At 38.8% G+C, this 27313-nt stretch overlaps 1 protein-coding gene across 2 annotated transcripts in view; it reads left to right on the top strand.

Moving 5' to 3' along the window:
- The window catches only part of LOC122550677 (LIM and senescent cell antigen-like-containing domain protein 1), a 118424-nt gene that overhangs the window by 28213 nt on the left and 62898 nt on the right, over positions 1–27313 (top strand). Inside the window, exon 1 of one of the 2 annotated variants that reach the window (XM_043691771.2) lies at positions 10002–10095. The exons of the other annotated variant lie outside the window; for it this stretch is intronic. The gene's annotated coding sequence lies outside the window, so the exon portion shown is untranslated. Of the gene's footprint in view, positions 1–10001; positions 10096–27313 lie in introns of those variants that run through there. 2 annotated transcript variants of the gene reach the window in all.

The raw sequence follows: 27313 nt of genomic DNA on the forward strand, positions 1-27313 counted from the left end.
GTCAGGTCCACGCCCCCCTACAACCCACCCTCCCATCCTGGCACTTTCCCCTGCCACCGCAGGAACTGTAAAACCTGCGCCCACACCTCCTCCCTCACCTCTATCCAAGGCCCCAAAGGAGCCTTCCACATCCATCAAAGCTTTACCTGCACATCCACTAATATCATCTATTGTATCCGTTGCTCCCGATGCGGTCTCCTCTACATTGGGGAGACTGGGCACCTCCTAGCAGAGCGCTTTAGGGAACATCTCCGAGACACCCGCACCAATCAACCAAATCGCCCCGTGGCTCAACATTTCAACTCCCCCTCCCACTCTGCCGAGGATATGGAGGTGCTGGGCCTCCTCCACCGCCGCTCCCTCACCACCAGACGCCTGGAGGAAGAACGCCTCATCTTCCGCCTCGGAACACTTCAACCCCAGGGCATCAATGTGGATTTCAACAGTTTCCTCATTTCCCCTTCCCCCACCTCATCCTAGCTTCTAACCTCCAGCAACTCGATCCCCTGACCTGTCCGAACTTGTCCGACCTGCCCAGCTCCTTTTCCACCTATCCACTCCACCCTCTCCTCCCTGACCTATCACCTTCATCTCCTTCCCCACTGACCTATTGTACTCTATGCCACTCTCTCCCCACCCCCACCCTCCTCTAGCTTATCTCTCCACGCTTCAGGCTCTCTGCCTTTATTCCTGATGAAGGGCTTTTGCCCGAAACGTCGATTTTGCCTGTCCTCGGATGCTGCCTGAATTGCTGTGCTCTTCCAGCACCACTGATCCAGAATCTGGTTTCCAGCATCTGCAGTCATTGTTTTTACCTATCTGTACAAACTATAAAGGCTGTTTATTTCCAAGTTGGTGTGTCAGTAGCCTTCTTTCCCAAGGTCAGCCCTGCAATGCTGTTAGGGAGGGAGTGCCAGGATTTTGAATGACACTGAAGCAACAGTGTTGGGTTTCAAAGCCCACGGAGTGTGCCTTGAGATGTTTGTGATTCGTGTCCAAGATGGAGATTTGGAGTTATCAGCATTGCGCTGAAGTTTCTAGCTAGCTGCTCAGACTTCCATGTCTGGAATTCCTTGTGTCTGGTTTCTATCTGATGGGTTGTAGGCTGGGTGAAAACGCATCTTTTTGATCTCGACATAGAGAAGGGCCTTGCTGAGCATTTCTCCTGTTTTTGCAAACTTGTCGCTGTAGCCCACTTTTTTTTTTCAGGGGTTTTGAAGATTTCACCCAATGGATAGAAACATTTTTTAATATAGTGATCCTAAAAGTGAATTAACAATTCTTCAAAAGATTGATTTTTAATGTGCCTTTTTTTCTCTTTCCAGAGCGTAAGAGCATACATTGCATTAGTGAAGGATCTAAATTTAAGATGTCCAGTGTTTGATGCACAGCATAAAATCAAAATCATGCTTCTATTAGTGATGATTGTTTACGATATTTAATTTATCTTCTAGTCTTAATGGTATTGAATTTCAGCTTTGTGCTGTGCACAAATGTCCTCAAAGTGGAGTTGTAAATATCTGCTAATTCTGTTGAGTTCAGATAGAACTTTGCAGTTGTTTATGTTTTTTCTGTTTATACTATGTTGCAGATGGCTTTACATAGCTGCCTGTCAATTATTAGTTCTCATACAAGTTGATTTTTTCACAATTTCAGATGGAATCTAATGCTCACTTTAATTCCATTTTTGGCTTCCTTTTGAGATTTGACATTCATTGTGGTTTCTGACTAATGGACTGATAAAGTTGACATGTTGTCAACTGTAGTATTTAAGCTGGAGAAAGCTTGCAGCTGTTCTAAAACTTCTCCTTTTCAACCACATCATTGTATTGCATATGAACATACAAAATGGAAACACAAGTAGAATATTTGGCCCTTTTAACCTACTGTGCTATTCAATAAAATCATGGATGATCTGTTTGTGTTTCAAATTCTGCATGCCTGTGTGCTCCCTATATATCTTGACTTCCACTGAAACTCTATCCATCTCTGTCTTAAAAATATCTAATGATACCACCTTCTCCACCTTCTGAGATGGAGAGTTTCAAAGATGCACAACGTTGAGGGAGTAGATTTCTCCTCATCTCTATTCTGAAAGGGTGCTCCCTCAGTTTAAAACCAATGCCCCCTTGTTCTGGACTAGTTCACAAGAAGCAGCATACAATCCATGTAGAGACATTTCCTGTTCTTATATTTTAGTCAAGTCATTCCTCACTTTCTTCTGAACTCTAATTGATTAAAAACTCAGCCTCTCCACCTCATAAGTCAACCTGCTCAATCTAGACAGCAATCTAGTAAAGCTTCTCTAAACTGCCTAAAATGCGTTTACATACTTTTGTAAGTAAGGAAGCCAAAACTGCATGTTGTTCAGAATATGGTCTCACCAGTGTCCTGTATAACTAAAGCATAATCTTATTCTTGTGCTTAATTCCTCTCATAATAGAGGAAAGCATCCCATGAGCTGCCTTGATTACATTCTGTACCTGTATGCTAACATTTTGTCTCTTTTTTTTCTTACAAATATTGAATACGCCATAGTTGTGGTGCTGCCCACATGATAGAGGAACCTCGATTATCCGGTAAAAGCACAAGGTCCCGATGCTTGACTAAACTGTTATCCGGCATTCAATTATCCAGAATTTGATTAAATAAACAAAATACTCCCCACCCATGTCCTTTGGATAATCAAGGTTCCTCTGTGTGTAGAAAGTGTCTTTTTTTTAAGTTAGTCTGAACTTAGGGTAACTTATCCCAAGGACAATTAGATTGATGATATAATTTGTTGTGGGATTGACTTGCTGTTGCCCATTTCTCCTTGATATTCTGCACCACAAATTGCTGCAAATGTAAAGTAGTAGTAGTGCAGTGAGGAAAACTAAATTCAGGACCTGAATGAGGAGGGCAAGTTTTCTGGTTTATAAATTTTTAAAAATTTTTCAGATTTTAAAAAAAGACTTTGCAGAAGTGGAACTCCACACTTGTAAAAGTTAACTTTCATGTTGCGAGAGAGGTTCATTGGTTCTAAATAAAATCAGTGCATTCAAATATTCAAGTAGCTAATTGTGTGGAGTTTAAGTAACACCAAATCAGACTAGCTTTTTGCATTGTTTCAGACCAGTTCAGACTTTCTGTAACAAGTATAGTTTGTACCAGGCATGCACAAAAATTTTAAATCACATAATGGATTTCACTGATGAAATGTTGAATCGTAACTTTTTTTTTCAAAGTCTAAGTCAGTACGCCATACCTCCTGAGAAACTGTTGGGTTTCCAACTTTAGTCATGCCCTCACTGTAGCCTTGCTGTTTTTCTGAAAGGAATAATTGAATCCAGTATTTTCTGTTTGCTGCATTTGAATGCTGTCTTGTCTAGCCTTTTCAACTTTTGTGCGTAGAATATGACAATCATTAATGTTTTAGAAACAGAGTCTCTTTGTGTATGATTTTAAAATGGTAATACCTCCCACAGCTTCAACAAGGTTGTGTTGTCCCATCTTGTCCTATGTTCAAACTTGTCGCTCTATTGTAATTTAGAACCCATCTTGATGAGAATCAGTGTTACAACATTTAGAACTTAGTTCTTTACACATTTGACCTTTTTAGATGCTAGAATTTGGCATCCATTCATGGCATTAAATAATTGTGTTTTGATAGCTTAATATTTTGTCTTAGGCACAATTGAAGTATATATATATTTCATAACATTACAACTCTTAGTGTTTAAGAGAAATTTAGTAGATGCTGGAATTCTGAAGCAAAAACAGTATGTTGAGAAACAGGATTTGGCAGCATCTATTGAAAGTAAAACCACTAATGTTCGAGGCCAGTGACTTTGTTTGTCAGACCTGCTGTGTTTCTCCAGCATTTGCTGTTTTTCTACCTTCTTTCACTTTGGCTGGTGAAGGCATTGGATGTGTTTTCCAGGTATTGAGCAATATGTTATTAATGCTAGTCACTAAAATGTACAGTAATGTAGGTTTTAAACTACATATTTGTTGAAGCCCAAGAGAAGCACATGAATGAAAAATTTTAGTTACATTGCTTGCTGATCTAGCACAAAGTGGAATAAAATTTAATCCATTTGGAAATTCCCTTTTCTAATTTATGTTCTTATTGATTATTTCTTTGCCAAAGTTATGCTTCATAATCTGAATCTGGAGTGTTTTACTTTTGACTGGTTTGTGTTCTGTCTTGGAGAAGAGAAAAAAAATTGGGGGCTTGTTAAGCATGTGTGGTTCAAATGGGGTTTCTTAAAAGCAATGGACACTAAACACCTGTCTTCTCCAAAATGTTGGCTTAGGCTAAACATGTTGTAAAATTCCTCCGTATGATCCAAAACTAATAACTTTTCAAGACTGGGAAACGAGGGAGAGACCCATTTAAAATGCTGCAGGCAATGTAAAGAAAACCCACAAGCCAGTATTACCTATTGAAGCTTCAGAGTTATGAAGAGATGTTGGAGATGTTTTGGGGTTGTAACCTAGAAAGGAAACGTCTGGAAATTGGTTAGTGTCAAGATAGTTAGGAGAATGGAAATGATATATCTACAATGTGTACACATTAAATGGTGGATGAGATGGCACAACATTTGTTCAAAACCATGAAACTTGAGATTCTTATTTCTTAAAGAAATCAATATTTCAAATGTAGTTATGAATCTGCAACTATCTTAAAAATCATTCATTACTGCAGTAGGTGTGCTGTGATACTTTTCTGCACAGAAATTAAGGTAGGCATTGCAGTGATTTCAAAACATTGGATATCGTTATCCCAAATCTGCTAAAGCAATACTGTACATTCCGTAGTAGATTCCTGGAAACCACGAATTACATAAATGCAAGTTTTGTAATGTCAGCAGATGTGTTCCCAAACAAAGATTTTGGCCCTAGTGCTTGACATAAACATGAAATAAGCAAAATGCAGTGCAGCTAGATCTTCTGTATTCCTAGAACCAAAAAGAACAGGTTTAAATTTCCTGATGGTTGTGTAACTGTTAACAAACTGCAGGTTACCACCTATGTATGTACTGCCAATCAGGATGTTGATTTCCTTATCCATTACCAGCCTACTTCTAGTCCTCTAACCTTTTTCTTCCTGTAGATCCAGACATTGCTTTCCCAAGTGATGTGAGTGCTGTTCAGTGCCATCTTCTTCTCACATTTTTTTATAACTTTGACATACTACTTGATCCTGAACAGAGTTTCCGATTGCATATCCCCTGTCGTCAAGAACCATAGAATAGAATCTGAGAACAATTAAAACATGGAGGCTATTTGACTCGTCAAATGCATATCAGCTCTCTACAAATTCTTTCCCCGCAAATATTTATCCAGTTCTTCCTTGAAAGCCGCAATTGAATTTGTCTGCACTTTTCTGTTCTGGCACAGCATTCCAGACTTGTAACCAGTTACTGAGGAAAGCACAAAGTCCTCATGTCACCTTTATTTCTTTTTCTATTTCCTTCAAATCTCTGCCCTTTGGTTTTCCAACCTACCTGCTAATGTGAGCAATTCAATTTTGTAATGTGGGCCGGCCTTGGTTCCTGCCTCAGCTCCCCTTCTATTGAAACCCTCACCCATAATAGGAACTCCGATAGATAGAATTCTGATCTCAGTATCTTAACTCACATAAAATATCTTTCTCACAATATCTATATGATCACATTGATTCACAATCTGATGCCTTGCATGTTTTAAAAAATTAATCTTTTGTTTTCAAATTGTACATGTGCCCATCCCCCATCTCTAATCTCCTTCAACCCTACAATCCTCCCTGCTTTTGATCTTTTGCACCTCTACTTTTTTTTAACCCTTTATTATTGGTGATCACGTATTCAGCTGCATTGGTTTTATGCTCTGGGTCTCCCTTGCCGGACCACTCCTTTAGTGGGCTCTGTAAAACCACACCCTGTGATGTGCTGTGTGACATTTTACTGCTTTAAAGGTGTGAGGAGAGTGCAAGTCATGAAAGAACTGAAAATAACAGCTATGAATCACAAAAGGAAATGAATATATGAAGAAGCTAGGAGATTCAGACAAACTGTTTTAATGAGCCTGTGCAGATGTGATGGACCTAATAGTCTCTTTATGGGCTATACTCTATATGTTTTTTAAAATAATATGTAAACTTAGATTAAATGTTTGGAATACTTGAAACAAATTCTCAATCCGCAATCATTGGGGTAAAGTCTTGAGTTCTCTGTCAATTTCAAATTGGATTTGATGTTAGAAATGTTGACATTTATTGTAGGCAGGAACTAAATGTTGGAAGTTGTAGCTTTCATCCTGCTTGAGGCTTATGAATAATAGAAACAGATCATCAGCCATTAGATTTACACTGATTATGTGCGGTAAGCAGTAATCTCCTGTGCTGTTTGTAAAGCTGTAAGCTAATAATATTAAAATGAAAAATATTTTTCTTTAATTGATGGCACTGCTTTTTCAATCAATTCTGTGCTCGGTCTTCAGTTCCGCTTCCACCAACAAGGCATGACTTTAGAATTCATTGCACTCTTCAACCAAGATGGATGTTAGAGCTGTATATCTGCGGAACGATGACCATTTTTACCCTCCACATATAACCAGTACTTGACTAAGTATGGTATGCAGTAATTATTACTTTGAGGCCAAAGGTGGTGTACTGGAAAATACTCTGAAATCTAATTTCTGACACAAAGGAAGATGGTAGTTGGAGAACAGTCTTTAGAACCACATGATAATGTTACAAGAATTTTTCACAATTGTATCTATTGTTTTTATTCATTATTTTCTCCATTGTTGAGTTCAGTTCACCACTTCTCTAACTAAATAGTCCATACCAGTTTTTGTTTTGCAGGACCTGAACTGCATTCATGCTTTGATAGATAACACATGTCATAAGTGTCAAACTATAATTTCTAGTAAAAAAAAAGGGCCAACCACCTATTTTAAAATCTTCAACTGCAAGGATACTACAGGTATCTGCTGTAAAGCACGTTTCGTTGACACATTCGCTATAACGCGATTGACAAATTGGGAACACTGTTTCTACAGCATGTATTGGTTATAATATGATTCCGGCCCATTAGTTTAAATGGTGCTGCTATTACACAATTTTATTATGACACTGATTGCAAGAGAACAGACCTACTGTGTTATGGCAGAGCTGACTATTTATTATATATCTCATCTTTAGCTTTAAGTTTACCTAAACTGACTGTTATTAATACTTGTGGCAAGAATAAAACAGGCACCTGATGCTTTGTAATTTTGTGTACAATGAGTGCAGTATATACTATCTGCAGATGCATTTCACAACTCATCACTGTTATGTTAATAACATTCACTTTGTGACCACTGTCACTAAAGAGGATAAGGATGATAATGTTGTACAAATACCAACATCTTTAAATTATGCATCATATGACATAATCTCGAGACTGGAATATTTGGACTGATATCACAAACTGATAGGAATCCTGGACTATACTATCAGGATCCTGTGGGTGTTTCAATATGCTGACCTGTGTCAGAGTTGTCTATGAAGTTTGAACTTCTAATGGCCAATCTCCTGCTCACTGGGACCCTCCAAGTCTGAGTTGGAGACTTTACACAATTTAAAACATATTTGGATTATTTGGAAGAGTTGGACTGGGACTTCTCTAAGTATTCCTGGTTAGCAATGCAAATGAGCCCCCCCCCCCCCCCCCCCCCACCCAAACTAACTCAGTTGCACTTACTGTCCAACCCCACCCTTGGCCTGACTTGACTAGCTTGCAGCACCTGACATCCCAGATAGACCCCTACCTCACCACTTTTTCCTTTTGTAGTGAGGGAGTTCGTTTTGCTCCTCCAATGGAGTTTGATTTTTTCCTAAAAATTGATCTATTATTATTTTTTTTTGTCCAATTTGTGACTAACATGACTTCCCACTCTACTCGGAAGATTTAGCCATTTTGTTAAATTTGCTCTGAGCTCTAAATTCCTGCCTACACTTTTTAATATGTTAAAAGCGCTATACAAATGTAACTTGTTATTGTGTTGTGAGATACTGTAGCCAGAAACAGAACTGGATTATCTGCATGAGTGCTGTAGTTACAAGAAGTCAGCGAGGAATCTAGCATTGAGTAATTCACTTCCTGACTCCCAAAGCCTGTCGACCGTCTGCAAGAGTCAGGAGTGTGATGGAATGCTTTCCACTTGGCTGGGTGGGTGCAGCTGCAATAACACTCAGGAATGACACCATCCAGGACAAAGGAGCCCACTTGTTTGGCACCTTATCCACAACTTTCAGCTCTTCCACCATTTGATGGTCAGTAAAGCAATGTGCATCATCTATAAGATACACTGCAGAAATTTCACCAAGTTTCCTATTTAGCACCTCCCAAACCATGACCAATTTCATCCAGAAGTACAAGTGCAACTAATACATGGGAACACCACTACCTGCAATTCCCTACATGCCTCTAACCATCCAGACTTGGAAATATATCATTGTTTCTTCAGTGATTGAGTCTATATCTTGGAACTCCCTGTCAGAAAGGTTTGCAGGTGTACGTACATCAAATAGACTGTAGCAGTTAAAGACGGCTCAGCATCAGCTTCTCGAGGGCAAATAGGGATGGACAATAAATGCAGGCAGAGTGAGGCCAACATCCCATCGATGAATTTTAAGATGTTACCAGTACATTAGTTGTAAAGGCTTTTCCATCATGCTGTACTCTGCTCTACCCCAGTAAAAATTGGTTGATGGTTCTTACTTGAAATTTGGCCAGAAACCTGCAGTTCAGAGTTTTGGAGCTCTAACCTGCCATGTTCTATTCCCTGAAAATGCCCAATCCAGCTATGCTTGGGTCTTCATTCCTTCGTCTTGAGTCAAGATGATATTGTCAATGATTGGTCAGATCAGCTATTGAATAGCATGCTGACAGGTACATGAAAGCACCCTGGCGTAACTCCTTTTCTTAAATGAGGTGAAGTGCTATATATGTCTGTGGTACATTTAAAAATATTTGTGTGCGGATTTATACCAAGATCAAGAAATGGCTTATATGGGTTACAGAGGATTTGAAACTGTGGCAATGAAACCAGGAAGCTTCATAGTGACATTATTCTGCCAGAAATAGAGTACCGCTGCTTGCCAATTTGTTCGATTGACAGTTTTGTTTCGCACTATGTGGTTCGCTGCATATTTCACTATGATAAATGCGTGGACATGTACACTTGAAACAAAGTTACTTGGAATAATGGTTTACAGATGAACAAATTCCAAACAGTGTTCTGTACAAAATCTGCACGACTTTCAAAAGAATGGAACCAAAATTTTAATTTTCCTGGTCTTCGCTTGCAATAAATTTCAATACATATATTTGAATTTGTTTAATTATTTGGATGCAGATTGTTGCTCTTCCGCGAATAGAGTGAGCTTGGCTGGTGTGTGATTACCAGCTATTCAATCCTGTATGTCTGTGGCAATAGAGTCTGTACAAGCAGCTGCAACAAAACCAAACATGGTGATGTAGTTCTCCAAGAAATATGTTACCACCATAAAGAGAAATGAAGAAGTGTTTTCATACATTTGTTTAAATAATGTCAAAGTTAGGAATGTGAGCTAAAAGCATAATTTTGGGCCTTGTAAATCGAAATAATGAAATTAAATTTTAAAGTTTTTAGCTTCAGTGAAAAGTTTGTGATCATTCTTGCAAAATGTAAGATATGTTGTTATTCCATGGTTCAGAGTAAAACTTATACACAACAGGAAGAAGATGTTTCTGTGGATAAGCAAATTTATGGTTAGAAGATTGATGTCCGGAAGGTAAAATGGTTTAGATTAAGCTTGTGTTTTTTGGTAGCGATAGTGTGACTTTTTAAATAAATTTGAATTGGGGTGGAGGAACACTCTTAAAGAGTAGATACCAGTTGACATTTTCCTTATTAGGTGGCAATGTCACAGGAGGTGGTGCTCAGTGAAGTAGGAAGTGGTTTGACCCATCAGACACTGAAGTCTTTTTTTTCAAAATAACTATATTAAGTCTCAAGATAAAACATATAAGTAGAGTTGGTACAATCATCAGACAGTGAGGAATTCTACTGATTAAACTTGAGCCTCTTCTTTGGATCGTAAGTAGTAGTATGATTTTCTTGCAACAATTCTGCCTACTTAATACTGTAAACGTGTAAAAGATGCGACAAGGTGAATGTCAGTAGTCTATTTGTTTATTTCTGATCTTAATGTGTTTAGAAATAGTGTTCAATTCTGGCTTCTCAGCCACACCTAACTACCAAGATTTTATGGAGCGTTTTTGAAATAATGTCACCACATTCATGTGGGATGAGAACTCCTGTCCCATGATACCTTGTCCTGAATTTTAATCAGTAGGAGGAACTAGGGCCATAACTGATCCTTTATTTGCAAGGTCGAAGGAAATTTAGAGTTATCCTGGACCCCTCCCTTTGTGCCTTTTAATCATTGCAAGTTTGAAGTGTGGAAAGATGCAACTTTTGCCACATTAACCAATCAGCATGAGGGGTTTTTTTTTGATGCATGATAAGAGTCCTGGAGTAGCCCCTCAAAGAAGGAATGTACGTTCTTGTAAATATTCAAAGATATTTTCTTGATGCAATTGCACTCTTTGAATTTCTACTTCTCATTAAAACAGGAAGCTAATTTTCTTTCTAATTGGAAGAGCACTGTATCCTTGAGAGGAAATCCTCTTATTTGTAAAGCTTATTATTGGTAAGGTCTTATTCGTTGATATAACTGTTTTACACTAATTTGGATTTTAAATTCCCTGCCTCATTAAATATTTTGTAAAGCTGTTCTGCACAATTGTTAGGTTTTCTGGCTGCAGATACTCATTATGTGAAAAAAGACCTTTGCCAAATAAACTTTGTGAGATGAGATATAGTTCCTCTCCTCCATTTTATACTTAAGATTTTCAAACTTTGCTGTTTTGTTTTTCTGCCTTGTGCATTGTATATTGTGGATTTATTAATAACTTCTATTGTATGCAATGGTGTGAACTTCAACTTTTGCTATACAAATTTAACTTGTTTGCCTAAATGTCTTTTTGTGCTTTCCTTAAATGTGGCAAGAAACCTTCTTTACCATCAAAACTTAAGACCTCCATAGACACCTGCATTTCAATACCAACAGACATTTATCCTTCCCCCTTCTAAATTTTAGTGAATGTTTCTTAGTTAAATTTCTTACTGAATTTTTGTTTTTATTAATCATCCTGATCTTTTTGATTATGGGTATTGTCCAAGATTTGAGTGTATCCCACACCTCTAACTGTGAATTGTTACAGCAGCATTATCAGTAAGCTGAATGCCTTAGATATTCATGCATCTTGTCAGAAAGCTTCAAATTTCCTGCTGATATAGAAGCAGAAAAGCAGTAAAATGTTTTGGCAGATTTTGTTTATTGGAGCAACCCAGTAGAGGAAGGAAATGTTAAATTTTTCTTTGATCTTAGAATGGAAGGCCATTTATGTAAAGTATAACATAATTGCTGGGATAGGCAAGATAAAGGATATCTGAATATCATACTCTGAATGTAACTTGTGTGCAAACCACTATATGGCTGTTGGGACTTCAGAAATAGTAGGCTGCCTCATTTTAATTTGATGGCTATTATTGAGGAAACAATCTCTCAAAATGATTTGAAGGAGGAAGAAAACCTTTTTAATATTTATCTAAATTTCAAAAAAGGTATTGAGTAATTATGCCACAGAGGTCATTTTGTGCCCATTGGCTAACTTTAGAGCAATCCAGTCAGTTCCATTGCCCTGCTCTATTCCTATGGCCCTGCTTGTTTATTTCTTTCAAGTGTCCATCCAGTTTCTTTTTGAAGTCATTGAAATATCTTTACTTGCACCACTCTGCATAGACCATTCTGGGTCATTATCACTCACTGTGTACCTGCCCAGACCTTTTAAATTTCTTCTTGTCCCATCTTCTAATGGGAACTGTTTTTTTTGACTGACTAGTAATTAGCAGAAGGGGAGAAAAGCAAGATATTAGTAAAATGGAGCTGGTTAAATATTAGAAAGTTGAATAAAATGTCTATAACAGGATAATAGCTCAATTCAGGATAACAATGTTTTAATTGAGTTTAGGCTTTGCTTAGTAAAGCACAAAAATACTTTTTATCTAGTATAATTGAATACCTTAACTAAATATACAAACACAAGATTTGTCTGAAGTGTTCTGCACTGTGAAGTGTTAGAACAATCAAAACAAAGGGTCCGGAAGAGAAGAGACAGTATGCAAAAAAGGAATGGATGTTATTCTAAACATCTGCCTGGAATCAGGCCTACGTGATCTGGTCATAATGGAGAAGAAACCCAAATTGAGGGTCACTTGATCTGAAATGTAAACTGATTTCTCTCCACAGATGCTGCCAGACCTGCTGAGCTTTTTTTAGCAATTCCTTTTTTTGTTGCATACTGTTCCTGTACCTGAATCTACACTGCTGAAGCAACTGTTCTACTTGCAAGAACTCAGTTATGGCAGTAGACTGCCACAGGAGGATAGCAGAGACACTTCAAGGGTGATCTCAAAGCATTTCTAAAAAGTTCAAAATCTTTGTCAACTTGCAGGAGTCTTGGGTTTGTGACCAGCCAGAATGAAGAAGATTTTATTTGGAAAGACAACCAGCACTTCAAAACATGTGCACAGGCAATGTCAAGTCATTCAATAGAGATAAAAATACTACAGATGCTGGATCCCAAAATAGACAAACAGGAGGCTGAAGCAACATACCAAGCCAGGCAGCATCAGGAGGAGGACATTGTTTTGGGTCATTTAATAGAGCATGCAAATCCTCTTTTTTGGGTTTGATAGTTACTTGTTTAGATGATAATTAGTCCAGTTTAGTTTATGGTCAACATTAATAATGATGTTGATTGTGGGGAGAATTCAGTGATGGTAATACTAGTGAATGTCAGGATGTAATGGCTAGAATATGCTTTTATAGAGATGGTCATTGCTTGGAAATTTTGGTTTTTTTTCCACTTCTCACTGAACTGCCCAAGTCTGAATATTGTCTTGCTGCATATGGACTCAAGACTTACACAGTATCTGATGAGTTGCAAATAGAATTGAACATTGTGCGATGATCATTGAACATCCCTACCTCTGACCATATGACAGTCAGACTTCATCTGATGAAGGGGTAGTTCCCTGAAAGCTTGTGATTTCAAATAAACCTGTAGGACTAAACCTGGGTGTCATGTGAGTTCTGACTTTGTCCATCTCAATCCAACACCAGCATTTCCATATGATGGAGAGAAAGGTCATTGATGGAGTAGCTTTGTTTGGTCCCAGAACACTACTCTGAGGAATTCCCACTCCATGTCCTGAGATTGATGTTCAACAATCACAAACATCTTCCTTTTGAACTTGGTACAATTCCAACCAGTGCAGAGGTTTTACTTTTGATCCCCATTGACTCAACTTTGCTCAGGCTCTTAGATACCACACTCTGTCAAGTGCTGCTTTGATGTTGAGGAGTCTTTCTGTCTTCACCATTAACTCTTTTGGCTATGCTTGGACCCAAGACTGTTGTATGAGCTCAGGAGAAGAGTGGTTTTGGTGGAATCCAAACACTGCATCAGTGAGCAGTTCATTGCTGAGAATGTGAGGCTTAATAGTACTGTCAAAAACCTCTTCCATTGCTTTGCTGATGATCAAGAGAAATTAAGAGGGGAACTGAACTTTTAACTTCTCAATGTTTAATTAGAGGAAATATCAACTTGTCTGAAATTAGATGTCAAATAAGCAGTCTGATTGTTTTGCTACAGTGGATAAGATTTTGCAGGGGAGGAACCTAGGCGGAAGTGGCTGACAGGACATCCTGGATTTTTAGTCCTGTGAATTCCTCCTACTTGAAATTCTTGTTGTACTATCACATGCCTCTCAAGTTTAAGTTTCAAGTTTAGGGAAACTTAATTGTGGAAGAGATAAATAGTGTTTGTAAAGTAATGATTTAAAATTGTGCTGTGTTTTCTGACAGACCATTTTGTTCATCTGTGCAATGTTTCAACAAAAGATCTATAAAAGACCTGAAATTTTAAGAAGGATATTTTTCCTCAATCAATGTTGATGAATGGTTTCACATGGCTTTTCACTCTGAGAATCATTCTCCTCACTAACTGAGGGATGGGAGTGAAAAAAATTATGGCAATGTTGTTGTTATTCCAAATGATTGAACCATCCCAGTCCCTGTGCATTCAAGATTTCTAAATATTTGGTTCCGGTTAATGTGTTGGTCAATAGACTGGTAATCGGGAATAAAACCTCAAGACACTGGAGAAGCTAAGCAGCTCTGGTAGCTTCTATGTCTCCTGTTCTGTTTTCTCTTCAAAGGAATCATATTGAACTCAACATTAACTCTTTCTCTCCCATAGATGTTGCCAGAGCTTTTGAGTTTCTCCAGCATTTCCTGTTTTATTTCCGATATCCAACATTTGCAGTATTTCGCTGTTAGGCCGGTATAATCAGTCTGTCTCTTCATCAGATTAACACATCATTTTCATAATTATTTCACAAACCATTTTAATTTGTTTTCAACTACAGAATGCAACCATTCGTTTTCTTGTTGACTTGTTAGAAAGAAAAACCCAATTTCTTTAATATCCTATCACACAATTTATCCACTACAGAATACTGCATGACAAATTAATTACTTTCTAAATACTTGTATTGTTTCATTGCCTGTGATCTACAAGAAGATTTTGGTTTATTTATACTGGGCTGGTGTGACAAGTGCCACAATTTGTGTCGTATGACATTTCATTCAACTCAATTTTTTTGCTGGAATTGAGTTGATCATCGTATGGAAAGGGCAACAAAACATTTGGGAGTTCTGTAAATTATGGGACAAATGGCATATGTCCTAAAACTGAAGGAAAGTAATCAGGCAATATAAATTGTTGTCATTCTGTGATGGAAAGGTCGCATATCATTGCCATTGCAATTAACATCTTAAAGGGAATTTGCACTTTCAATTGCAACATTATGTTGCCATGGTAAGTTTAATGACTATTTTAATATGGCAATCAAGCAAGTTATTAGGATGAGTGGAAGGCTAAGGATGAGCTGTTGTATGAGTGAAGTGATTTGTGGGGTGGTGTAAATTGACTAGCAATTTATGTAGATTCACAACATGCAGTATATCCCTTTAAAGAGTCTGTATCTGCTGCCTGACCTGTGCCTTACTGACAAGGTGCATTGTCAGATCAGTTATTTCTCAAGCCAAGCCTGGCACATTGAAGTTAGAACGATGTACATTTCATAGTTGTACTAGCACTGGGTATGGACATACTGTGGTTTATACAGCAGAGGGCACCCTGTCACAGTATTATATGCTTGGCTTTCTATTGACCAAGTTGTGTTTAAATAATAGCTGCAATTGTGTACACAGACCTGTTATCTCTTCTCAGAAATGGATGGTTTCTGCTTTGAGGATCAATGAGGATGGATTAATGTTTTCGGAATGGTTGAAGGCCAAGAAGAACTGGAATTAACGCAAAATGAGGATTTAGTTGTAGAACCCCAATGTAGGAACAGGCAAAGATTCAGCAGACAGTCGTGAAGTTGCTTGGTCAGCCATAGCTCAGGGTTTTCAGTCTTATTTTTGAACTAGGAGGTGGTGGTTTCAAATCTCTCTATACACATGTGCATACATAATCAAGGATGCTAACGTTAAAAAAAAAAGCAAATTTATGTGAAAACTTTCATGGGTCACTAATTGGTGGGCCTGAGCTGGGGAAGGGTTGTGTTGGGCTGTGGGGATAAAAGTGTAACAGGGATAATTGGTTTCCTCTTTCGAAAGAACTGGTCCAGGCTGAATGTCCCGTGTGATACTATTCCATCTCGCATTTGTGCAAAACTGAGCATATCCTGCACCGTGGGAGGCAAGAGGCCTTAGTATAAATTTCATTTAAAAACTCTCTGCCCATTTGGGTTCCTATTCAAGATCTTATGGGACTATTTTAAAAAGAGCAAGTGAGTTTTTCCCAGTGCCATAGAAATTATTAACCCATCAGCCGACCAGGTTCTATGTTTTTATCTCATGGTTGTGTGTGGGCTCTTGTTTATTAATAATTGGCTGCCATATTGCTAACTTACAGATGTAACTACGTTTCAAAGTGCTTTACTTAACCATGAAAGACATTCTACAAAAACATTATTTCCTTAAGATGCAAAGAAGCCATTATTTCAAAATCCTACTTGAAGCTTCTTGATTTTTAGAGAGAGTAAAATGAGATGAAATGGCAGCACAAAAATATTAATCCTGATGACCAGATTTTAAAATGAAGAAGGAAAGTGCTGCAGTAGATGCAGTGGCAGATTTTGGAGGGCAGAGGGTAAATCATTGCGCAGTCATTTATTATACTTGTGTTATTTCATGATCTGGCTATGATTAATTGGAATAAAACATCTTTGACAATAATCAGAAAACCTAGCATATAGGTTCAGCAGGTAATAGGGATGGCAAATGTAATGTCAGTCTTTATCTTACAGGGATTGCAGTATAAAAATAGAGAAGTCTCCCTGAAACTATACAAGGCACTAGTCAGGCTCGACGTGCCAGATGCTGTTCCTCCACTTTTGGATGGTCTTGGGCAAGTGATTCCCAGATGTCAATGGGAATGCTGCACTTCGTGAGTGAGGTCCTGAGGGTGTTCTTGAAGCATTTACTGGAATACTATGTACAGTTTTGGGCCACATATCTAAGGAAAGGTATACTGGCATTGGAGTCAAACATACTTCAATATTGATTGAAAGAGATTGTACGAATAATTAAACACTGATTGTATCAAGAAACATAGTTTCTTGGGACATAGTTAGCAATGCAATTATAGTGGCATAAATGTCCTGAACCTTTGAAGGATTGAAAATACTCAAATCCTTGACTTTAAACTCTGTCCCAAGGATGTATATTGTAAAAGTTGCCGTATGGCTATGTTGGCCTACCCTGGGGCTTAAGCTGAAATGTCAAGATGGCACTCCCCTCTGTACAGCACTCTTTCAGATGAATTATTAAACTTTAATCCCATTTGCCTGCTTTGGTACTATTTTGAAGAGGAGCAGGGAAGCTTTCCCTGTTATCCTAGCCAATATTTATCCTTCATTCAAAGATATTAATTGGTAATTTTTACAATGCTGTAAAATTATCCATCAGCATATGCTAACATAAAATAACTAAGTTCTGCACAACTATAAACCATCCATGGGTCAATGTCTTGGCTAGGAAGAAAAAGTTTATCAGTGAAATGTTTGTAATTGTATTTCTTAAAACCCTATCTTCTAACTTATTTAGTATGACTTCATTTAATGATAGAGCAGTATTTTCATACAAACTAAACTTGTTTTCCATGTGGAGCATTTTAAGATTGCAGTGTGGAAAGGTTAATATGATCAGAAATGGGCAAGTTTTAACACAGGGTGAAAATGACAGTAAATTGTATCTTACATATCATTAATTTTTCTTGTAAAAATCTATTGTTTTCCTTTGTTCTGTTATAGTCAAAGTTTAATTATACTGTTTGTTCTGTGAACATGTTGGATTTATGAGCAGATGGTTTATGTCATTAGTTACGTTGTCAATTATGCATTCTTAAGTTGCTTTGGAATGGAACTGACAAGTTTGGGCATAGCCTATATGACTGTTGATTTTGTTACGTTGTGTTTCTTTGGTATGTCAAGCGAAGTTGTACAGTGTTATAGAAGTATTTTAACATGATTAATCTTTTAATTACCTAGTGACAATGCAGGCAGCCGTACCTTTTTTAATGTCTGAAACCCTTTGGCTCCGCTTCAGTTGTGTTCTTGCAGGGTAACATTTGCATTCCATCAATATTTATATGGGCAGTACGAGCTAAACCTTCAGTGGTAGCCCTGATATTTTTTAAAAAACTTTTGAGAATTATCTGGAAATAAAGATTTCAGTAATGGGACAGTGAAAAATTTTTTGGTAGTTTGTTCTATTATGGGATCATTCTTGGAAAGAAAGATTGTTGACGTATTGTTTTGGAGTTTTTGTATTTTGTATTTACCTTTGCATTACAAGAGGCCATTGGGTAGTTTATTTAAGAAGAATTTCAGAAAGTCATCCTGAGGGATTTGAGATGATCTTGCGTTTTCCATGATGCATAGAACAGAGTATTGTCATCTGCATATCGCTAAACTCTACTTTTTAACTTGTTTGAGAGGGTTTATTTATGTCAAGAATAAAGGTCCCAACAGAGATTCTTCGGGAGCTCCCAGAAAGGACACCTTTTTTTAGATGATTCCATTTCTCTCACTATTCTTTGTCTTCTGCTGCTGAAGTAGTGATGAATTCAAATAGTGTAACAAATTGCTCCCCATCCAAACCACAGCCTGGCACTAAGGGAGTCCTAGACAATATGGGGAAAACTAAAATCACCCACCACAACAGCCCTATTATTTTCACATTTTTCCAGAATCTGATGACCTATCCCTTCCTCTGTCTCCTGCTGGCAGCTGAGAGATCTGTAGCACTGTGATTGTCCCCTTCCTGTGCCTGAGTTCCACCCATAATGCCTAACTGCAAGATCCCTCCAGGGTGTCCTCCCTCAACCCAGCTGTGATACACTACCCAACCAGTAAAGCAACTCCCCACCTCTGTTGCTACCTCTATTGTCTCATCTAAAACTTCAATAACCAGAATCATCAAGCTGCCAATCCTGTCGCTCTTTCAACTATGTCTCTGTGATAGCAACAATATCAAAGTTGTTTGCATTAATCTAGGCTCAAATTTCATCTGTTTTATCTGTTTATACTTCTTGCATAGAATCAATACAGTTCAAGCCTCCAGTTCTGCTGAGCTCAGTAACCACTCCCTGACTGCTCTTCCTTTTGGCTATATTTCCCTTCGACCCAAGCTGTTTCCCAATCTGTCTGCTTACTGATGTACAGTTCTGGTTCCCATCCTCTGACCACACTAGTTTAAATCCTCCTGAGTGGCGCTATCAAAACTCCCTGCCAGGATATTGGTGTCCATCAGTTTAGGCGCAACTGTCCTTCTTGTATAGGTTCCACTTTTCCTGGAAGACATGCCAATGATCCACATATCTGAAGCTTCCTCACCCCCCCCCCCCCCCACCCCACCTCAGACTAACTCATTAACCACATGTTCAAATATACATCTTTATTCCTCGCCTTAGTAGCAAATGGCATGGGGAGTAATCCTCAGATTACTACCCTAGAAGTCCTGTCTTTTAGTTTACTACCTAATACCCTGAATTGTCATTGCAGGACCTTGTCAAACTTCTTATCTTTGTCATTTGTGCCAATATGGACAATGACTTCTGTCTACTCTCTCATACAGGCTGCCTGGCACCAGGGAGGCAACTTACTATGCTGGAGTTTCTCTTGTGGCTTCAGATGTACCTATCTATGCCCCTGACTATCAAATCTCCAATTACTGTTGCTCTACTATGCTTTTTCCCTATCCTCTGTATAGCCAGAGCCACAGTGCCATTGTGCTGGCTCCTGCTGCTGTCACCTAATGGGCCTTCTCCACCCCCCACCGCCCCAAATCAGTATTCAAAAAGTAAAACTTGTTTGACAGGGGGTCAGTTGCAGGATGGTTGACTCCTTCATCTGAATTCTCTCAGCACTTTGGAGAACAGTGCAGGAAGGAGACTTATCTGCACGAGTTGTTCACCACATAGCTTGAAGATGCTGCTATGTAGAGAGCAGTTATTAAATGATGAGATTGCTTGATTATTTATTTTTTACTCACTCGTGGGGTGTGGGTGTCAATGAGTTTTGGGTACTGACCAAGGAAGGCTTACTGCAGCTGCACAAGGGCTTGATGAGACTGCATTTTAGAGTCATAGAGATGTACAGCATGGAAACAGACCCTTCGGTCCAACCCGTCCATGCCGACCAGATATCCCAACCCAATCTAGTCCCACCTGCCAGCACCCGGCCCATATCCCTCCAAACCCCTCCCACTCATCCAAATGCCCCTCAAATGTTGCAATTGTACCAGCCTCCACCACTTAGCCTGGCAGCTCATTCCACACATGTACCACCCTCTGCGTGAAAAATTTGACCCTTAGGTCCCTTTTATATCTTTCCCCTCTCGTTCTGGACTCCCAGACCCGAGGGAAAAGACTTTTTGTCTATTTATCCTATCCATGCCCCTCATGATTTTCTAAACCCCTACAAGGTCACCCATTAGCCTCAGACGCTCCAGGGAAAACAGCCCTATCATTGTGTAGCTTTAGTGTCAATAGCTAAAAGAAAATGTGCTTACTGTAGAGAAAATGCAGCAACGTTTCACCAGCCTGATTTTTGGGATAAAAGATTTGTAGTATGAGGAGAAGTTGGGTCACCTGGGTCTACATTCACTGCAGTTTAGAAGAATGAGACAGGATTCATTGAAACATCTAAAATTCTGACTGGGCTGGCCAAACTGGATGTAGCAATGATGTTTCCCTAGTGAGGCATCTAAAAGCAAGGGATCACATTCTCAGAATAAGTGGCATGCCATTATGGACTGACGTGAGAAGGAATTTCTTCACTGAGGGTGGTAAACCTGTGGAATTCTCAACCACAGAAAGCTGTGGAGGCCAATTATACAGTTCTGTGCCATATTTTAGAAGGGGTGCAAACACATTAGAGGGAGTACAGAAGAGGTTTATAACAATGGTTCCAATGATGAGAAATTTTCATTAAAAGGATAGATTGGAGAGGGTGGGATTCCTTGGAGTTAAGTGGAAGTTTTCAAAATCATGGTGGGCATTGACAGAGAATGAGGAGAAATTGTTCCTCGTTGTAAAAAAGATTGAGAACAAGTGGTCATGGTTTTCCAGTGTTTTGCAAAAGAAACAAATTTAATGTGAGAAAAGGCGCTGTCTGAAAATGTGGTGGAGGCAGATTTAACTGAGTCATTCAAGAGGGCATTGTTTCTATTTAAATCACAACTGGTGTGGGGAAGAGGCAGGAGACATGGCAAGAAGTCAATATGTTCAAAGAGCTTGTACACACATGATGGAATTTGAGAGACATAATCACAGCTGATACTGTTGAATGGCTGAGCATGCTCAATGGGTTGAATGGCCTGCTCTTGCTCCTGTTTTCTATGCTTTCTATTCCACCTAAAAATTAGAGATATACAGCATGGAGACAGACCCTTCGGTCCAACTTGTCATGTCGACTTATAGCCTCAATAAATTTAGACCCATTTGCTAGCATTTGGCCCATAACCCTGTAAAACCTTCGTATTCATATGCCTTTTTAAATGTTGTAATTATACTAATCTCTACCACTTCCTGTGGCAGCTCATTCTATACATTTATCACCTGTATATGAAAAAAATACCCCTTAGATCCCTTTTAGGTCTTTCCCTTCTCACCTCCAATCTATGCCCTTTAGTTTTGGACACACTCACCCTGGGGGAAAAAAAACCTTGTCTGTTTACCCTTTCCATGCCCCTCATGATTTTATAAACCTCTATAAAGCAACCCCTCAGCCTCTGTTGCTCCAGGGAAAATAGCCCCAACCTATTCAGCCTCTCCCTATAGCTCAAACCCTCCCAACCCTCGCAACACCTTTTGTAAATCTTTTCTGAGCCCTTCTAAGTTTCATAACGTCCTTCCTAATGCACAGCGACCAGAATTGCACACAATATTCCAAAAGTGGCCTGACCAAAGTTCTGTATAGTCACACCATGACCTCCAAACTTCTATACTCATACACTGACCAATAAAGGCAAGCATACTAAACGCCTCCTTCACTCTCCGATCGACCTGTGACTCCACTTTGAAGCAACTATGAGCCTGCACTTCAAGGTCTATTTGTTCAGCAACACCCCAGGATCTTGCCATTAAATGTTTGAGTAATGTCCTGATTTGCTTTTCCAAAATGCAGCACTTCACATTTATCTAAATTAAACTCCATCTGCCACTCCTTGGATCATTGACCCTTCTGTACTCTGAGGTAACCACTTCGTTGTCCACTACGCCTCATATTTTGGTGTCATCTGCAAACTTACTACCCTACCTCCTATGTTCATGTCCAAATCATTTACATAAATGACAAAAAGCAGTGAACCCAACAGTAATCCTTAAGGCACACCACTAGTCTCAGGTCTCCATTCTGAGAAGCAATACTCCACCACCACCCTCTGTCTTCTACTTTTGAGCCTGTTCTACATCCAAATAGCTAGCTCTTCTTTTATTCCGTATGAAATTTGGATCAATTCAATTTGAAAGTCAAGACAGGCATGAAAAGCAATGACTGCTCTTATGGCGTGGGTTCCGAAGCTCAAATGGCTGTAGAAAATTGCCATGCTGACCAAGTACTTTTTCTGAGATTTTCCCTGATTTATTTTTGATTTTCATAGACTATTCTCTTGGTTTTCAGTGATTCCTTTTTCATTATCTCCTTTGGAGGTGATGCAACCACCCAATAATGGAGGTAATGAAATCTGTTTCTGTGTTGGACATAGGATGTTGAGACATGTCCAGAAGCAGTTTTAGAAGAGTTCATGGATACCTTCAATTATCAGCACTCCATTAAGTTTAAAGCCCCAGCATACAAAAAGGCATTAATCACCCACATGACAGCAGGCATAAAATAAAAACAAAAGGATAATTTTTAAAAACAGTTATATTTCTGTGCAGAAAGAGTCGTAACCCTAAGCATGTTTTTCATGAAGTGGTGAGGTCCTGCCTAATTGCAAGTTTATTTCGAACACCTCCAATAGTAGTATATGAAATCCTTTTAGATGTGACAACAATGCCAATTGTCATGAAATAAAAATGTTCATTATTAAATTTTCTCGTAGATACAATGCTCATTACAATAACACCACAATGTATTAATTCCTATGTACTCTAAAGCTAGAGACTCTGAACTTCGTTTAGAAGGAGTTTGTTATGTCTGACTTCAGGTTTCTCTAGCTCCCTGGATATTTATTTGTTAAGTTTGAAACTATTCATTCCCCTTTGCAGCCCCTTGCCCCCAACCTCAATTTCCATACCCCTCCAGCCTTCAGCTTTGGGAGCCTGGCTTCCTGTCCAATCCCCTCCCCAGCCCTTGCCTTGGTAATCTCATCCTCTGTTTGGCTTCGGGGCCGTCTGGTCTCGATGACTATTCACAGTTGCCACTCACTTTCTCTACCATCACTCAGGCTTATAGTTGACACATGAGAAAGTCAATCAGTAGCAAATGCATCATAGAACCAGCCTGTTATTGGAGGAGAGATCCTCACAAATGCTGTTACTTCTGTTTAGGGGAGGTAACATTTCTCTGCCTCCCTGTTTGAATTTTCCCCAGGATGTTTTGGCATTTGTTAAAGGTGAATTTCGCACCACCCCTGTACAGCACCCTGCAAGAACTTGGTATTAAGAATTTTGTTCTGCCACTTGATGTTGCACGTAAATCTTAAGCAAGAGTGATGGAGTGTATCTAGATACTCTGTGTGACTCCAGTTAGGTGGTCCTTGCCTCATAACCACAGAATAGTAGTAAACTGAGTGCCTGTGGTAGGTAGACATTAATTGTTGTTTTCAAGTAAGCTTTGTATTCACAAATAAAGGCAAATGCAGGGCCTAATTCCTTTTATCAACCTTGATAATAAGCATTAGGTATTGGAATTAAATTTCATTTTTTTGCTAGAAAGGTGTTGTGAAAGATGTAATTGGGCAATCTCCATCTCAGATTTTAGGTACAGGGTTATAGTAACCCACTCTTTCAGTATCTTTCTGAATAAACGTATTTTACAGTTTTATTCAAGGATGCTCCCAGCTTGTAGAAAGCCATGAAAAAAAGAAATATTTATCAGTGGATCATCAGAATGAAACAAATTGAAATTTGCCATTGAAAACATGTGGGTCACTGAAGCAATTCTTTTAAGACACTTTTAAAGCAGACTAAGTGTATTTTCTTTAAAATTTCCTTCTTTGTCCCTCGTTGCATTCCTGTAATCCCTGAGGGAGAAATGTGTACACACAGTACACAAACAGCAATGAATGGCACAATTCTCTTAAAGAATAAATTAACCTTTTTGCTGCTGTTAATCTACCACACTGCCAACATCAAACCAACAATTTAACTGGCAATGAAAATTAGAACTGTTATTTATTGTACTTTAAACACAGCTTCCAGCATTGACTAATTCAACATAATCAGTGTCAATCGGTGGCATGAACCCACTATGTATATCATTCAAGCAGGTTTCCTTTTTACCTATGCCATATGCTTCCTTCAGCTCTAAGTTTTACAACAGAATTGATAAGGGGACTGAGCAATTCATTGAACTTGCCTATTTCAAGTAAACCAAATTTTGCCATCTAATGCATAAAAGGATAACCACCTAATAAGCAAGATAATTATACAGTAGTAAGTATGTAGTTATAATACTGCTCAGGAAGACATGTTAGTATTTCTCGTTGAGGCAAGAGAGAGAATCTGAAGGTATCTTAACTTGCAGCTGTGCAAGAAGGCAGCTCAAAAGCAACTAGGAATAGGAAATATACACTGGCCCAGCTCGCATTGTTAACATTTTCTGTGTGAATGAAACAAAAAATTAAAGTCCATCTTTGCAATGAGAGGCTTGAAATTGTTGATCCTCTGTAGCAGTCTATTCATAACCAGAAACAATCAACACATAGCATGTGATCGTATAAATATGCAATGATTAGAGAGTAATTTTTGCTATCAGCTCCAGATAACTGCAAACATTTGAGATGCTCTTGTGATTGTGGCAATGTCTGTACCTCCAAACCAGGAGGCTTAGGTTCAAATCCTGCCTGTTCCAGAGGTATGTAAAAACCTCTTTGAACAAGGTTGATTTGAAAATCTAACCTCCTTCGTGCAATAGAAAATGAGCAGAAAGCTTGGCAGCAGCCTGCGCTGCAAAGTAGTAAAATGTAAACTAACTGAACTCGAGCTCAGAGCTTCCCAAATTGCTGGGTCATTATCCCAGATGAGATGACAGAAACACTAAACCGGCTCATGAATGTTTTGGGGTTGACATCGTGCAGAACAAAGCAGCACCTGTTTTGTTGAAGCAGTTATTTCTGGATTGGCAGGTTTTTCAAAATTGATAAATAAATAATTTAAGCATCAGCTAGCTGAGTGTGTAGTTTTCAGCATTTCATTTTAATTCTGCCTGCTTCTAGACGGAATCCTCATTGCTCTCGACTGGCACTTCCTTTCTAAAGGCGATCCATAACTACCGAGTGGCTGACCCACTTTCAGTGCTTCTCAAAAGACCTGTTTCAGTATCTGGTAGAAGGGCCCTTCCTCTGAGGAAGACCTGTCAGATCTGCTGAGCTTTTCCATCAATTTCTGTTTTTGTTCCTGATTTACAGCATTTGCAGTTTTTTTTCGGTTTGTACATCTTTCAGTAAGTCAGTACAGACTTGAGCTTTCAGAGTGGAGCTGCCATCAAAGTTAATCTGGTGGGACTATTTGAGCACATGTACTTGAGATCTACACATTCCAAACGAGTCACCTTCATTCACATCCAAACATGCAACCTTGAGAGAGAGCTTAAAACCTGACCAGCAACAATAACTCACTTGAAGAGTCCCCAGATCAACACAAGAAAGAATTGTGATCTTCTGTAACCAGTGATCTGTTATCTGATATTGGTTGCACTGCAGAAGTTTAATTTAAATTTGCAATTCTGATACCAGATCTAGAATTCATTTTCAAAAAAAAAGAAAATGTCCAAATATTTATCAGCAGTGTTGCACAATAGTAAACTTCTGTGTCAATTACATGATTTGTCCATAACTTTCCAAAATTCAAGTTGTGAATTAGCACCTTTTGTCTCCCATTTACATTTAAACCTTTTTAGTTTTTACATAATATTATTCAGTGGCTCTATTACCTCTTATTGAAGCAGTATAGTTATAAAATCAAATAAACTGTCACTCAGTTGGCTGCATTCTCGCCTGAGTTGCGAAGTTGAACTCCCATTCCAGGGCTTTGACAGAAGAGCTCAATGTTGAATCTTCTGTGCAGTACTGAGGGGGTTTTATAGTGTTGGAAGTGGCATCTTTTGGATGAAGTATTAAACTGGGCAACCCTGCCCTTTCAGATGGATGCTGAAGATCCCATGGCAGTATTTATGAAGAGGAGAATGAGGGCCATGTCCTAGCCAATATTTATCCAACAATCAAAATCACAAAACAGATCATCTGGTCCTAACTATATTGGTGTTTGTTCTATCTAAAAAACGTTTCCTACATTACAACAGTGACTATATTTCTGTGAGTACTTCAGTATTAGTTACGCTCTTTCTGGTGATTATGAAAGTTGCAGTACAAGTGCAATGCTTGCCAGCTGAGAGGTAGAAACATTTTCTGGTGCTATAGATAAAGGCAATCCACACACTTGTGTCTGCAATGCTCCCTTCAGAAGACTTTTTTAAAAATGCAGTTCTTTGGTCTAGGATGGGCCTTAGTGCCAAGATAGCTGTAGGCTATGTTGTCTCACTACAACAGACTTCGGTATGTGCCACCATAGTGCCATCATGGATATTCACTTTAGATACAAGCCCAGAGATTGGGATGAGATTTATGCACATGTTTGGAGAAACAAAAGTTCTAATGTCCTGCACTTCTACTGGTGAACTTGAATTTGATGTCTAGCATATTTGTTCTCAAATCTTTTCTGAATATGTAATACTGTTTTCTTCAATATATGCTAATGGGCTTTTTAAGAACTTTTAATAACAGTAGTAGTGGCACACCACAACTGTGTTAATAATCTCAGATATATTTTTGTTTCTAATATGACTTGTGTTAGACAGTATGCTACATCTGACACATGTACAACAGAGCCTGGTTGACCTAAAGGTAGGTTTGTTATTATAACCTGCCATGAGACTAGTTTGGTAACTGTCTTCCAGGACATGTAGTCAGTGGTGGTATAATCAAGCCACTGTTGGATGAAGGACATTGAAGTCTTGCACCAAAGACCCTTTTGTGCCTGTGATACTCAGTCTTTCTACCAACTGGCATTCAACATGGGAGAGCTAGCTATCAGCTGAGAGCTGTGATTAGAACATGTTCAAGTTTGTGATGTCTGATACTTCCTGGGGTCCAGGATCCACACTGAGAAGACCCAAGATCCTATCCATTTTACTGGCTATTACTGGGCTCCTTCTTCTGGTGGATCTAACCTGCTGGTGCAACAGGATGCAAGTAATGATAAGGAGTTTGGATAGTTTGCTGTTAGGTGTGATTCTAGATGTCTGATTGTCACTATGTTGAACTGGGACAGTTCTTCCAATGCTAGCATGAATCTCCTTCAATAAAAGCATATATTATTTGGATGTT

Source organism: Chiloscyllium plagiosum, unplaced genomic scaffold, assembly GCF_037043375.1.
Source record: "Chiloscyllium plagiosum isolate Xiang-an unplaced genomic scaffold, Cpla_swu_hap1 HiC_scaffold_6, whole genome shotgun sequence".
Classification (NCBI taxonomy): domain Eukaryota; kingdom Metazoa; phylum Chordata; class Chondrichthyes; order Orectolobiformes; family Hemiscylliidae; genus Chiloscyllium; species Chiloscyllium plagiosum.